This window comes from Bos taurus, chromosome 15 (genome assembly GCF_002263795.3).
Source record: "Bos taurus isolate L1 Dominette 01449 registration number 42190680 breed Hereford chromosome 15, ARS-UCD2.0, whole genome shotgun sequence".
NCBI classification, from domain to species: domain Eukaryota; kingdom Metazoa; phylum Chordata; class Mammalia; order Artiodactyla; family Bovidae; genus Bos; species Bos taurus.
In genome coordinates this window covers 445,783-461,996 of record NC_037342.1, presented here as the reverse complement: position 1 = coordinate 461,996, position 16,214 = coordinate 445,783, and the positions used below count along the sequence as shown (strand labels likewise).

General features: G+C 37.4%; 1 pseudogene; it reads right to left on the bottom strand.

Moving 5' to 3' along the window:
- Nucleotides 321-1,077, bottom strand: OR4C198P (olfactory receptor family 4 subfamily C member 198, pseudogene; annotated as a pseudogene).

Sequence of the window (16,214 nt, the reverse complement as noted above, 5' to 3'; positions counted from 1 at the left end):
CACTTTCACTTTTCACTTTCCTGCATTGGAGAAGGAAATGGCAACCCACTCCAGTGTTCTTGCCTGGAGAATCCCAGGGACGGGGGAGCCTGGTGGGCTGCCGTCCATGGAGTCACACAGAGTCGGATACGACTGAAGTGACTTAGCATTAGCATTGCATAAAATGTACTTGAGACGTAGGCAATACCTAATTTTATTACCTTAAATTAATTTGCATTCTTAACCAGATTTGCATTATTTGTTGTGTCCCAAGTGGGTTATAATGAATGGGAGGTAAGACCTCATTGTCCTTCAGGAAAGAATTGCTCTTAGCATGTAAGCTAATGACCACACAAGGCCCCTTGTTTCATCCACAGTTTCCTTGTGGCATTTTTTACCTCTGTGTTCCTCAAGGTGTAGATCAGGGGATTTAACATGGGAGCAATGTTGGTAAAAGACACAGCCATTACCTTGTCTATGGGGTAGGTGGCCACAGGCCTCAAATACAAAAACATACAAGCCACAAAGAACATAATAACCACCATGAGGTGGGAGCCGCAGGTGGAGAGGGCTTTACACCACCCTTTGGAGCTGCAGGACTTCACAGAGCAGAGAATGACCACATAGGAGGTGATGAGAATCAGGAAGATGGTGACACACATCACCCCACCATTGAGGATGACTAAGAGGCCCAGGGTGCAGGTGTCCATGCAGGCCAGTTCCAACAGTGGGAACAAATCACACATAAAATGATCAATAATGTTAAGGCCACAGAAGGGTACTTGATACATAAAGAGAAGTTATATTGTTTCATGTATGCACCCCCCCCCCCGCCCCCAGCCAAGCCACTCCCAGCAGAAGGCAGCACATCCAAGGCCTCATGATGGTCACATAGTGAAGAGGCTTACAGATGGCCACGGAATGGTCATAGGTCATCACAGTGAGAAGGATGATGCCCACTCCACCAAAGAAGTGCTCAGAGAAGAGCTGGACCATGCACCCTTCCAGGGAGATGGCAGTGCTCTCAGAGACGGAGTCCACAATCATCTTGGGGGCAATGGCAAAAGAATAGGTGTCATCTGCTGCTGCTAAATCACTTCAGTCGTGTCCGACTCTGTGCAACCCCATAGATGGCAGCCCACCAGGCTCCCCCGTCCCTGGGATTCTCCAGGCAAGAACACTGGAGTGGGTTGCCATTTCCTTCTCCAATGCAGGAAAGTGAAAAGTGAAAGGAAGTCGCTCAGTCATGTCCGACTCTTAGCGACCCCATGGACTGCAGCCTACCAGGCTCCTCTGTCCATGGGATTTTCTAGGCCATAATACTAGAGTGGGTAGCCATTCCCTTCTCCAGGGGATCTTCCAGAGCTAGGGATACAACCCAGGTCTCCTGCAATGCAGGCAGATTCTTTACCATCTGAGCCACAGGGAAAGCCCTTTATTTGTATATTATTTTATAAGGAAAACCTAGATCATCAGTAGATAGGAGCCAGGGGATCAATGGTAGCCATCTTATCACAGTCTTAGATTCACTTACATTCATTCCTTGTCTTGCTCACCCCCATTTACAACCTTCATTCTGTTTTCCAAAATGAACCACTTACCCACAAGTCCTTCTCTCAGCCTCTGCCTTTTAGAAATCTAAAGTTAGGAATCTGAACTTACATTATCACTAGACACACCTAATAGCCAATAATTTAGAAGGTTTCCTATAAATTGTCATTCATTTATTCTGTATACTTACGGAGCACCTAGAATGTGTTAGCTGAAAAACCTCCAGATTAGGTTAAGTCATGTTCCACCAAATATAAAATGTTGCGCTGTGTTCAAAGTCATTTAATGAAATTTAACAACATTCATAGAACTGAATCCATCCAAAGGGAACTGCATTGAACCCTGAAGCCCAGGCAAACCAGTTCCAGACCTTGCTTCCAGAACTGAGAGAGTGCTGCTCTCAGAGCCTGGTCATTATTCCCCCGACAGTCAGGTTGAAGAATCCCAGTAACTTTCTTTTGTCTTTGGTAGTTTTATTCCCAAACATTCATTAGCCAAAATCAAGAGCTTCTTCATACCTTAGAATTCCAAGTTCAATGTTCAGTCCCTCACTGCCATGAGACTTTCTTTGTAATAATGTCTATTTCTTTCCAGTGTGCCTGTGAAATACCATTGCTCATAAGATGTTTACATAAAACCTATACTGTATATATTTCTCACTTAATAGCATATCTGATAGTGCAAGGAATACAATTCAGCACCTTCTCCAAAAAAGGGAGAGAGAATGAGCACTCCTGAACTAATGCATGTGCAAAATAACTTTCAGAAGGGAAAATAACAGTATGATATACAGACTTCAGAAAAGATAATATAAGCTAGTCTTTGACACAAGAATTTAGACAATTCTAAATGTTATAAAGTTATAATTTAGAGAATGAACAAGGACAATGGCATGGTCAAGGCACAGAGAAAGAAGCATGAATACATGGTGTGTAGAATCAAATTATATCGATTTTGAGGTCAGAAAACCTGGGTTTCATTATGGACCTTCCAGGAATGTATCAATAACTAACCACATATCAATTGCTTTTTTCAGGGTTGTTATATGAAACAAATTAATTTCCTGGCATTATAGTTTAAATTTTAATATTAAACCTTACAGACATTCAGTTCAGTTCAGTTCAGTGGCTCAGTCGTGTCCGACTCTTTGAGACCCCATGAATCACAGCACGGAGGCCTCCCTGTCCATCACCAACTCCCGGAGTTCACTCAGACTCATGTCCATTGAGTCAGAGATACCATCCAGCCATTTCATCCTCTGTTGTCCCCCTCTCCTCCTGCCCCCAATCCCTCCCAGCATCAGAGTCTTTTCCAATGAGTCAACTCTTCGCATGAGGTGGCCAGAGTACTGGAGTTTCAGCTTTAGCATCATTCCTTCCAAAGAAATCCCAGGGCTGATCTCCTTCAGAATGGACTGGTTGAATCTCCTTGCAGTCCAAGGGACTCTCAAGAGTCTTCTCCAACACCACAGTTCAAAAGCATCAATTCTTCGGTGCTCAGCCTTCTTCACAGTCCAACTCTCACATCCATACATGACCACAGGAAAAACCATAGCCTTAACTAGATGGACCTTTGTTGGCAAAGTAATGTCTCTGCTTTTGAATATGCGATCTAGGTTGGTCATAACTTTCCTTCCAAGGAGTAAGCGTCTTTTAATTTCATGGCTGCAGTCACCATCTGCAGTGATTTTGGAGCCCAAAAAAATAGTCTGTCACTGTTTCCACTGTTTCCCCATCTATTTCCCATGAAGTGATGGAACCAGATGCCATGATCTTCGTTTTCTGAATGTTGAGCTTTAAGCCAACTTTTTCACTCTCCACTTTCACTTTCACCAAGAGTCTTTTTAGTTCGTCTTCACTTTCTACCATAAGGGTGGTGTCATCTGCATATCTGAGGTTATTGATATTGCTCCCAGCAATCTTGATTCCAGCTTGTGTTTCTTCCAGTCCAGCGTTTCTCATGATGTACTCTGCATAAGCAGGGTGATAATATACAGCCTTGACATACTCCTTTACCTATTTGGAACCAGTCTGTTGTCCCATGTCCAGTTCTAACTGTTGCTTCCTAATCTGCATACAAATTTCTCAAGAGGCAGATCAGGTGGTCTGGTATTCCCATCTCTTTCAGAATTTTCCACAGTTGATTGTGATCCACACAGTCAAAGGCTTTGGCATAGTCAATAAAACAGAAACAGATGTTTTTCTGGAACTCTCTTGCTTTTTTGATGATCCATTGGATGCTGGCAATTTGATCTCTGGTTCCTCTGCCTTTTATAAAACCAGCTTGAACATCAAGAATTTCACGTTTCATGTATTGCTGAAGCCTGGCTTTGAGAATTTTGAGCATTACTTTACTAGGATGTGAGATGATAAAAATGTGAACTTAAGTTATAGCTTAAATATTTTTTAAATATAACAATGTCCTGGTATATGTTGTGTGTCTCATGAAAGTTAGTCACATATACCCATACTAATCCCAGATAGGAGGTATCTTAGGTAGAGATATATAACCAGACTGAAGTTCAACTGGTAGTAATTAGTAAAAGCTTTAGTGGTGACTCAGACAGTAAAGAATCTGTCTGCAATGTGGGAGACCTGGGTTCAATCCCTGGGTCAGGAAGATGCCCCAGAGAAGGAAATGGCAACCCACTCCAGTATTCTTGCCTGGAGAATTCCAAGGACAGAGGAGCTTGGCAGGCTACAGTCCATGGGCTCACAAAGAGTTGGACATGACTGAGTGAGTAACACTTTCAACTTCCATCTTAAATAAATCTATGTAAATACTTTATTTTTCACATTTCAGTTGATTCTTTCTTCTAAGTACCTGCAATATGTTAGACAACCTCTCTGTGCCTCATTTTCATTCTCTGTTAAATGGGAAAGTAACATTACCGTCCGAAAAGGTTGTTTTAAAGATTGAATGGTTTTATGAATATAAAGGGGTTAGATCAGCATTCTCATTTGTTTTCCCAGCATGAGGAGAATGCTACTGACAACACACCATTTTTAAAAACTTCCCCTCCTTTGGATCATGTGTTTACATATGCATCTGATAAATGTTCCATTTACTGGCAGGATACTGGCTTAATGACTCCTCAACACTTTAGCAGAATGTAGGTTTTTGAATTGACCTGAAAGGAAAAATATGCCAAAACTCTTTTCTAAAACATAGTTCTGAACAAAAGAAGGATAACTTAAATAAAAAGCATTTATTTATGTAAGTTGTACCGTTATAAAATAGTACATACAGATAGAGTGATACAAACTTTACCGTCAAAGGACCTCTCCCAACCGTAAGCACTCATGGACCCTCAATCACCAGTCTAGTGCACTCTCTTCAGATGTGCGTTTGTGTGTAGGTACATGAACATTCTTTAATATGTTTACTCCATATGAAAGCACACACAATGCAATAATATACATGAAATTAAAAAAAAAGTAAATGAAATTCTAATTAAAATTTGCATGAACACTACTTGTCAGTATTTATTAATTCTCCTTCATTTTAATTGCTACATATTATTCTATTTGGGGCTTCCCTGGTGGCTCAGATGGTTAAGAATCTGCCTGCAGTGTGGGAGACCCGAGTTTGATTTCTGCACTGGGAAGATCCCCCGGAGAAGAGAATAGTTACCCAAGCCAGTATTCTTGCCTGGGAAATCCCATGGACAGAGGAGCTTGGTAGGCTACAGTCCGTGGGGTCACAAAGAGTCAAACATGACTGAGAAACTTACACACACATACAAACATTATTCCATTTTATGGTTACAACATAGTTCTTTTAACCAGTCCATTTTCGCTTGGAATTTATTTTATTTCTAATATTTTGCCTCACATACAGGGCCATAAGGAGCATCCCTTACAGAAATATTTACTTAGTGGTTTGAATATGTCTGTTGAAGAAGTCTATATCATCACCACATCAAAAATATGCATATGTTTAAATCTGATAGATTCTGTAACATTCCTCTCTCAAAGTTTTGAAGCATCTTTTATTGTCATAAATCATGTATTACAAACTATTAAACAGTAATTTTCCCCACAGCCTTGCCAATTCTAAATATTATCATTATTAAACTAATATATTTAAAACAAATTAGGTGAAAATACACCTCATTTTAATTTGTATTCATTCATAGAATCTTGCTAATGACATAAAGAATAAATATATTATTGGCCTCCAGATAAATTTAAATTGCATGCAATGTAATGTCTAAATAGAGATATATAATCTTAACAAATGTACCCGTCTCATAATAATACATCACCCTCAGCACCAAAACCAACACCATCCCTGTGGGAAGAGCTGCTCACAAAGGAATGTATTTTTACATAGATAGATATATTTCTAAAGTCAGGTCTTTAGTATCACTGAAAAACTGGAATCATTAATCAAGTCAAACAGAAAAATCATGATAAAAAGTCTTTCTCAGAGATGATTAGTAAATAAATTAAGTTAAAGGAAACTGGTACAAGAAGAAAAAGGAATATATCCATATACATGGATATATCCCTTTATATATATATATATATACACACACACACACACACACACACACACACACACACAGAAAATTGTATGAAAGAAGGGAAACACGAAATCTATCTTAAAGTATCCTATATATATATCAGCTACTCCTGTTCCTCCCTTTTCTAAAACAAATCTCTGAAACATAAACACACTATTTTATTTGATAATCTCATGATCTGGACAGAGACCAAAAGGAGACACTTATATTTTGATAAATTGCCAAAAGAGATTAAAGTAAATTAAGCTAAAAATTGTTGATAGCTCAAAGCTATTCATCCTGAGGCTACAATTTTCTTATACAGACAAAACAGGTGAACTACTGACACATTTTAAACATAATTGTGTGTGCATATAGGTAATTCAATTAATCAAAGATTTTTAAATAATAGTTCAAATTAATAAGGCTGTAACTGTCTTAAATACTCAAATATTTGTTAAAATCACCTCCAAAACTCAGTCTCATGTCATCTCTGTGACTTCTAAAACCCAGTTACCTGATGGTTCCATTAAATAGAAGGCAGATATTGTGGAAGTAAATTTTTAGGACCATGTCAGGGTAACCAAAGATCTGGCTCCATCCAAGATGTAGTTATGAGAACTTTCCTCTAAAAAAGGAGCTTGGAGTTATGACACATTAGAGTTACAACTTAGCAAATCCAGGCACAGAGGCAAATAAGTCAGGAACACACTGGGAGCAAAACATCCAATCACTTAATGAAGAGTTATTTTGATAGGACCAGAATTTCTAATGATTTTAAAGAAAGATTTTAAACAGATGATCTAAGTGTCCAGAGATTTACATAAGAAACTACTTGCGTACTGTGGTGCTCCCATGTTGGGTGCATATATATTTATAATTGTTATATCTTCTTCTTGGATTGATCCTTTGATCATTATGTAGTGACCTTCTTTGTCTCTTTTCACAGCCTTTGTTTTAAAGTCTATTTTATCTGATATGAGTATTGCTACTCCTGCTTTCTTTTGGTCCCAATTTGCATGGAAAATCTTTTTCCAGCCCTTCACTTTCAGTCTGTATGTGTCCCCTGTTTTGAGGTGGGTCTCTTGTAGACAACATATGTAGGGGTCTTGTTTTTGTATCCATTCAGCCAGTCTTTGTCTTTTGGTTGGGACATTCAACCCATTTACGTTTAAGGTAATTACTGATAAGTATGATCCCGTTGCCATTTACTTTATTGTTTTGGGTTCGAGTTTATACACCGTTTTTGTGTTTCCTGTCTAGAGAATATCCTTTAGTATTTGTTGGAGAGCTGGTTTGGTGGTGCAGAATTCTCTCAGCTTTTGCTTGTCTGAAAAGCTTTTGATTTCTCCTCCATACTTGAATGAGATCCTTGCTGGGTACAATAATCTGGGCTGTAGGTTATTTTCTTTCATCATTTTAAGTATGTCTTGCCATTCCCTCCTGGCTTGAGACTTTCTATTGAAAGATCAGCTGTTATCCTTATGGGAATTCCCTTGTGTGTTATTTGTTGTTTTTCCCTTGCTGCTTTTAATATTTGTTTTTTGTGTTTGATCTTTGTTAATTTGATTAATATGTGTCTTGGGGTGTTTCTCCTTGGGTTTATCCTGTTGGGGACTCAAGTATGAAAGGAGAAATTAACAATAACACAATAATAGTGGGAGACTTTAATACCCCACTTACACCTATGGATAGATCAACTAAACAGAAAATTAACAAGGAAACACAAACTTTAAATGATACAATAGACCAGTTAGACCTAATTGATATCTATAGGACATTTCATCCCAAAACAATGAATTTCACCTTTTTCTCAAGCACACATGGAACCTTCTCCAGGATAGATCACATCCCGGGCCATAAAGCTAGCCTTGGTAAATTCAAAAAAATAGAAATCATTCCAAGCATTTTTTCTGACCACAATGCAGTAAGATTAGATCTCAATTACAGGAGAAAAACTATTAAAAATTCCAACATATGGAGGCTGAACAACACGCTGCTGAATAACCAACAAATCACAGAAGAAATCAAAAAAGAAATCAAAATTTGCATAGAAACGAATGAAAATGAAAACACAACAACCCAAAACCTGTGGGACACGGTAAAAGCAGTCCTAAGGGGAAAGTTCATAGCAATACAGGCACACCTCAAGAAACAAGAAAAAAGTCAAATAAATAACCTAACTCTGCACCTAAAGCAACTAGAAAAGGAAGAAATGAAGAACCCCAGGGTTAGTAGAAGGAAAGAAATCTTAAAAATTAGAGCAGAAATAAATGCAAAAAGAAACAAAAGAGACCATAGCAAAAATCAACAAAACCAAAAGCTGGTTCTTTGAAAGGATAAATAAAATTGACAAACCATTAGCCAGACTCATCAAGAAACAAAGGGAGAAAAATCAAATCAACAAAATTAGAAACGAAAATGGAGAGATCACAACAGACAACACAGAAATACAAAGGATCATAAGAGACTACTATCAACAATTGCATGCCAATAAAATGGACAACGTGGAAGAAATGGAAAAATTCTTAGAAAAGTACAACTTTCCAAAACTGGACCAGGAAGAAATAGAAAATCTTAGCAGACCCATCACAAGCACGGAAATTGAAACTGTAATCAAAAATCTTCCAGCAAACAAAAGCCCAGGTCCAGACGGCTTCACAGCTGAATTCTACCAAAAATTTAGAGAAGAGCTAACACCTATCCTGCTCAAACTCTTCCAGAAAATTGCAGAGGAAGGTAAACTTCCAAACTCATTCTATGAGGCCACCATCACCCTAATACCAAAACCTGACAAAGATCCCACAAAAAAAGAAAACTACAGGCCAATATCACTGATGAACATAGATGCAAAAATCCTTAACAAAATTCTAGCAATCAGAATCCAACAACACATTAAAAAGATCATACACCATGATCAAGTGGGCTTTATCCCAGGGATGCAAGGATTCTTCAATATCTGCAAATCAATCAATGTAATACACCACATTAACAAATTGAAAAATAAAAACCATATGATTATCTCAATAGATGCAGCGAAAGCCTTTGACAAAATTCAACATCCATTTATGATAAAAACTCTCCAGAAAGCAGGAATAGAAGGAACATACCTCAACATAATAAAAGCTATATATGACAAACCCACAGCAAACATTATCCTCAATGGTGAAAAATTGAAAGCATTTCCTCTAAAGTCAGGAACAAGACAAGGGTGCCCACTTTCACCATTACTATTCAACATAGTTTTGGAAGTTTTGGCCACAGCAATCAGAGCAGAAAAAGAAATAAAAGGAATCCAAACTGGAAAAGAAGAAGTAAAACTCTCACTATTTGCAGATGACATGATCCTCTACATAGAAAACCCTAAAGACTCCACCAGAAAATTACTAGAACTAATCAATGACTATAGTAAAGTTGCAGGATATAAAATAAACACACAGAAATCCCTTGCATTCCTATACACTAATAATGAGAAAACAGAAAGAGAAATTAAGGAAACAATTCCATTCACCATTGCAATGGAAAGAATAAAATACTTAGGAATACATCTACCTAAAGAAACTAAAGACCTATATATAGAAAACTATAAAACACTGGTGAAAGAAATCAAAGAGGACATTAATAGATGGAGAAATATACCATGTTCATGGATTGGAAGAATCAATATAGTGAAAATGAGTATACTACCCAAAGCAATCTATAGATTCAATGCAATCCCTATCAAGCTACCAACAGTATTCTTCACAGAGCTAGAACAAATAATTTCACAATTTGTATGGAAATACAAAAAACCTCGAATAGCCAAAGCGATCTTGAGAAAGAAGAATGGAACTGGAGGAATCGACCTACCTGACTTCAGTCTCTACTAAAAAGCCACAGTTATCAAGACAGTATGGTACTGGCACAAAGACAGAAATATAGATCAATGGAATAAAATAGAAAGCCCAGAGACAAATCCACGCACATATGGACACCTTATCTTTGACAAAGGAGGCAAGAATATACAATGGATTAAAGACAATCTCTTTAACAAGTGGTGCTGGGAAATCTGGTCAACCAGTTGTAAACGAATGAAACTAGAACACTTTCTAACACCATACACAAAAATAAACTCAAAATGGATTAAAGATCTAAACGTAAGACCAGAAACTATAAAACTCCTAGAGGAGAACATAGGCAAAACACTCTCCGACATACATCACAGCAGGATCCTCTATGACCCACCTCCCAGAATATTGGAAATAAAAGCAAAAATAAACAAATGGGACCTAATTAACCTAAAAAGCTTCTGCACATCAAAGGAAACTATTAGCAAGGTGAAAAGACAGCCTTCAGAATGGGAGAAAATAATAGCAAATGAAGCAACTGACAAACAACTAATCTCAAAAATATACAAGCAACTCCTCCAGCTCAACTCCAGAAAAATAAACGACCCAATCAAAAAATGGGCCAAAGAACTAAATAGACATTTCTCCAAAGAAGACATACAGATGGCTAACAAACACATGAAAAGATGCTCAACATCACTCATTATCAGAGAAATGCAAATCAAAACCACTATGAGGTACCATTTCACACCAGTCAGAATGGCTGTGATCCAAAAGCCTACAAATAATAAATGCTGGAGAGGGTGTAGAGAAAAGGGAACCCTCTTACACTTTTGGTGGGAATGCAAACTAGTACAGCCACTATGGAGAACAGTGTGGAGATTCCTTAAAAAACTGGAAATAGAACTGCCTTATGATCCAGCAACCCCACTGCTGGGCATACACACTGAGGAAACCAGAAGGGAAAGAGACACATGTACCCCAATGGTCATCGCAGCACTGTTTATAATAGCCAGGACATGGAAGCAACCTAGATGTCCATCAGCAGAGGAATGGATAAGAAAGCTGTGGTACATATACACAATGGAGTATTACTCAGCCATTAAAAAGAATACATTTGAATCAGTTCTAATGATGTGGATGCAACTGGAGCCTATTATACAGAGTGAAGTAAGCCAGAAGGAAAAACATAAATACAGTATACTAAAGCATATATATGGAATTTAGAAAGATGGTAACAATAACCCGGTGTACAAGACAGCAAAAGAGACACTGATGTATAGAACAGTCTTATGGACTCTGTGGGAGAGGGAGAGGGTGGGAAGATTTGGGAGAACGGCATTGAAACATGTAAAATATCATGTAAGAAACGAGTTGCCAGTCCAGGTTCGATGCATGATACTGGATGCTTGGGGCTAGTGCACTGGGACGACCCAGAGGGATGGTATGGCCAGGGAGGAGGGAGGAGGGTTCAGGATGGGGAACACATGTATACCTGTGGCGGATTCATTTTGATATTTGGCAAACTAATACAATTATGTAAAGTTTAAAAATAAAATAAAATTAGAAATAAAAAATAAAAAAAGAAAAAAAAAAGAAAGAAACTACTTGCATGTGGCAAAGTAATTCAGACTTCATCCAAATAGGAAAGGTTGCCAAATAAGGCAGCCAGCTAAGCTGTTTATAGAATTGTTCATGGAACTGCCTACCATTTAGCTATACTTGAGTTTAATTTGCAAACAGTTTTTAATACACACCTTAGCCTACACATCATTATTGAGATGTTCTCCTTTGGGTAACAGAACCTGGGCTGAAAGAGGGCAAACTGCCATTTTCAAGTGCAGATTTGCATCATTTCAACTGCACCCCTTTGAAGCTGTGTCTCTGCTGACTGAGGCACTAATCACCATACCAGTCAATTACCATCCCCCCCTGCAATGATCTGCTTTTCCCAGAGGCAGAAGTTCACTGGAGCCAGGCCAAGCTGATATTTCACAAACACAAAACCATATCACAATATTAACCATTCAGTAATTTTTGAACAACTAAACTCTTTTCTTCAGTAGAAGAATGGCCGCACAATAATTTGCCTGTCTGATAATACAGATGAAGAAAGTCAATAGGACTTAATTTTGGCCACCTAGGTAGTATCAGGACTGAAATCTTGTATCACCTAACCTGATGTTCTCTACATCTTTCAAGACTGTTGTTAAAATTATATCACATCTAACTTCAGGAGAGTTGCCATTATAATGGATTCTAAAATGTTTCTAAGCCAGAAAAAATAAGGACTAAACTCTCACTCCGTAACAGTATTCTCAGTCAACATCCTTTGAATTTAGAAATATTTGGGGTTATAGCCTTCCTTATTTTCAATCTTCAATAGTTAAAAATAGCTATATCTTATATATATAATATACTTCACAGACTACAACTGGTTTGTTAATGTAGTTGACAATGTACTCTGGGAAGCCTCCTGAGAAGAAAGAACCTCTCAGTTTTACTGAATATGATCTGTACAGATGATCGGCCAACCTCTGCGCTTGGATAGCGTTTCCTAGTTGCTCCATGAGTAGTTATCTTGCCTAACCCTTCAGATATAAGCTAGGGCTGTATTCCTTAATCTTCTTTCTCTTATCAATCAGTTCATTTCAGTCGCTCAGTCGTGTCCGACTCTTTCAACCCCATGAATTGCAGCATGCCAGGTCTCCCTGTCCATCACCGACTCCCGGAGTTCACTCAAACTCACATCCATCAAGTCGGTGATGCCATCCAGCCATCTCATCGTCTGTCGTCCCCTTCTCCTCCCGTCCCCAATCCCTCCCAGCATCAGAGTCTTTTCCAATGAGTCAACTCTTCCCAAGAGGTGGCCAAAGTACTGGAGAATAGTGCTCTCTAAAGGCACATTTTAAACATTGTTTCCTTAATCTCTCCTCTTAAAATATTATAACCACAAATATACTGCCCACTTATCTGTTTTATGTATATCTGTGCTTTATATATAAAAACTTTGACATTTTCATCCTCCAAGAAAACATTTCTACATGTTTCAGAGAGATATTTTCTTCATTTCAAGTGTATGTATTAGAGCAACCTACTTATTTTTTAAAAGGGTGAGAAGAATAATGTGATTATTTAAACTTGGCCCTAACTACAATTCTAGCTGGACTTTAAAAACTACAAAAATCTCTATCCAATTCTTATCTCCTGTAACACCCTCTTATAAAATGATTTTCATCAGACACATTGCTAACAAAATTATATTTTTTCATTTATTTATTTATTATACATCTACTTCCCACTGGTAATTAACTTTCACACAAACACAACTCTTATTTGTAAAAGTTGTATACCCAGTTCCTATAACTCTCTCACATACTGTAGGCACTAGACAGTATTATTTGAACAAATTAAATATGTCAAAATTTCCTAAGCTGAATTGCCCATGGAGACATTTTTCCAGTAGTATTTGTTAACACTATGGGATAACAATATGAAAAGCCCTGAGGAAACAGTATCTATATAGTTGCTCAAGGTGCTACCTTCATGCTCAAACAAAGTATCAGTTTCCTCGAAGACTGAGCTGCTTATTTTTTGTCCAACTATGTCTTTCATCTAAGTGCCACTCTTTTTTGAAACTCAACTATTTGATTTTTATTTCTTAAGTCCATTAGACTTCACTTTTCACGATGTGCATAATGGGTAACATATCTGCACAAATGAGATCATCAGTTGGTTTTTCTCTAAGACAAGAGGAATCAAGAAGGTACAAGTAGCCTGGGAAATGAAGATCAATGCAGAAATGAGAGGAAGAAAATGCCCCATCCCTCCCCCGATCCCAAAATAAAGCTTGAATACTTCAATGACAATCTTCACAACTTGGCCAATGATCAGATCTGTATTTTTATATTTTCACATCAAGCTAGAAAAAATCTTGTGAAGTGGAAAGAGTAGAGGAAGCAGAGTTTCAAAGGTTTGATATTGTTTAATTTCATTGTCACATTTTCTTTTTGTATAAAATGAAATATCAACCTCTATAATAATATATGTTTCTTCATTGAGAGAGTTAAAGTATGTAAAAGTGAAAGTGAAGTCACTCAGTCATGTCCGACTCTTTGAGACCCCATGGACTGTAGCCTACCAGGATTCTCCATGGGATTTTCCAGGCAAGAGCACTGGAGTGGGTTGCCATTTCCTTCTCCAGGGAATCTTCCCAACCCAGGGATCTAACCCGCGTCTCCCACATTGTAGGCAGACGCTTTACTCTCTGAGCCAGCAGGGAAGTCCCTGTCAAAATGTATGCCTCATAGTTGGCCTTCAACAATGAGCTCACCTTCCTCATTTAATGCCTAATATTTTCACTAAATTAACAGTCCAGATTAAAGGAAAATATTCTTAACAACAGATCCAAACATTATTTATCTCATTGATTTTAGGAGAGACATATTTCTTTAAATGTTTCTTAAAGAATCAGACATAATCAAATGGCATTGTCCTCATGAGATTTTTGATGATGAGTTCAAAGAAATATTTTAAATTCCCTAGAATTATTTACAAACCAGCAAAATTCCATACACTGAGGTGAGACTGCCTTTTTTCTTACACTTTCCAGGTTTGCTTTTGACACTGAGCCCTTGGTATAGCCCCTTCAGTCTTATTTTCCTCTTCAAATAATTCATTTCATCTTTTAGTAGAAATGCCATCTACTTAATACTTTTTCCATTCTTACCCCTGAATTGCTCTCAACTCCTATCTAATAGTCATAAGGCAAAATGAACCGTATATTATTTAGTGTAAATTCTATTGCAGTGCTTCTCAGTATCAACTGCAAAATTGATCATCTTTAATAGATTAAGTGCTGATGATATCATCTTCCAGGCCTAGACATTGTGGGAAAAGCTTCTGTTTCTTATGAATCTGAGGTACCATGCATAAGCTAGTGAACAGTCACCCCACAGAATAGGTGGGGTGACTGGCATAATGATATGGTCAAATTATGGTGAAAAAATGGCTAGAGATGACTACTGAGTTTGAGAGAATATTTCTGAAATAGTGCAAGTTGGAGTGTTATAGTCTGAGAACCTTTGACTTATAAAGTGTTAGGTAATAATGTAGAATGATCTGATATTCTCCATGTGTCTAGAGGAGCATAACAGGTATCACCGCTTTCCTAAAGTTTGTGTTATGAAAACTTCTGTAAAATTTTGCTTTTGTAAAAGGCCAACATTAGTACAGTAATGTTTTTGTTCATAAGAACAAAATTTATCTTCTAATTTCGTTCAGTTAGTGGAAATAGTTCCAAGCATAGGTATTATTATATTGCCCCACATGTGACAAGGCTATAGCAAATTCGATTATCTTCTTAAAGGAGAAAGTGAATCACTAACATTACAGATACATTTCTTATCTATAGACATAAATGTATCAGGAGTTGGTGATGGACAGGAAAGCCTGACGTGCTGCAGTCCATGGGGTCGCAAAGAGTCAGACACGACTGAGTGGCTGAACTGAACTGAACTGAAGTATATCAAAGACGACTATGTTTTATTTGAAGAAAGTAGAACTGAGTTTTGGAACACCTGGATTCAAATGCTGTAGCTAAAACTCTTAGATATGTTTTCTTCTTGTTGCTGCATGTGATTAAAGAATGTTTACTCTTCTTTATTCAAAAGACTCCTCAAGTCTTGGTAAGAAGAAAAAAAAAAACAATTCAATAAAAACTGTAAGTGGTAGGATATTTAAGAAAATAAGACTAAATTAAGAATAATTTTTAAATTTCTGGTTTATTTTTATGCTACAAAAAGAATTAAAGATAAGTTGAGAACCATTCCTTCCTCCTTTAGTAAGTGTTTCTCTTTTTGCTTTTGATAAATTCATGGTGCCAAAAAAATTCAGCAGTGATTCTTTCACTCCGCAAATATCCCTTTCCTATATATCTAAGAATTTATAGGATCTATTTGCTTCACCACAGGTTAAATAAAAATAAAAGAAGATCTGAAATCAACACAGGCCCTAGGGAAAAGCCAATTTCATCCAAGCAACATTTGTATAAAGAATTTAGTACAGTAGAAATACATACTCTATAATCATCTCACTAGGGATTCATACGTGTTTTTTCTATTGCACATCCTAAATCTATGCACATTAATGTTAAAGCCTTAGCAGAGTACATTAAAAGTTATAAAAAGCACCTAGCAAAGTACCTATCCATTAAGCATTCAACAAATTTTAGTTTCTGGGCCTTTTTTAATGTCAATGATCTGCAAAATTTATTGGGTTTTTTTCGTATTTTACAATAGATATAATCCTCTACATAGACAAATCATCATACTATTGGCTTCATGAACAGG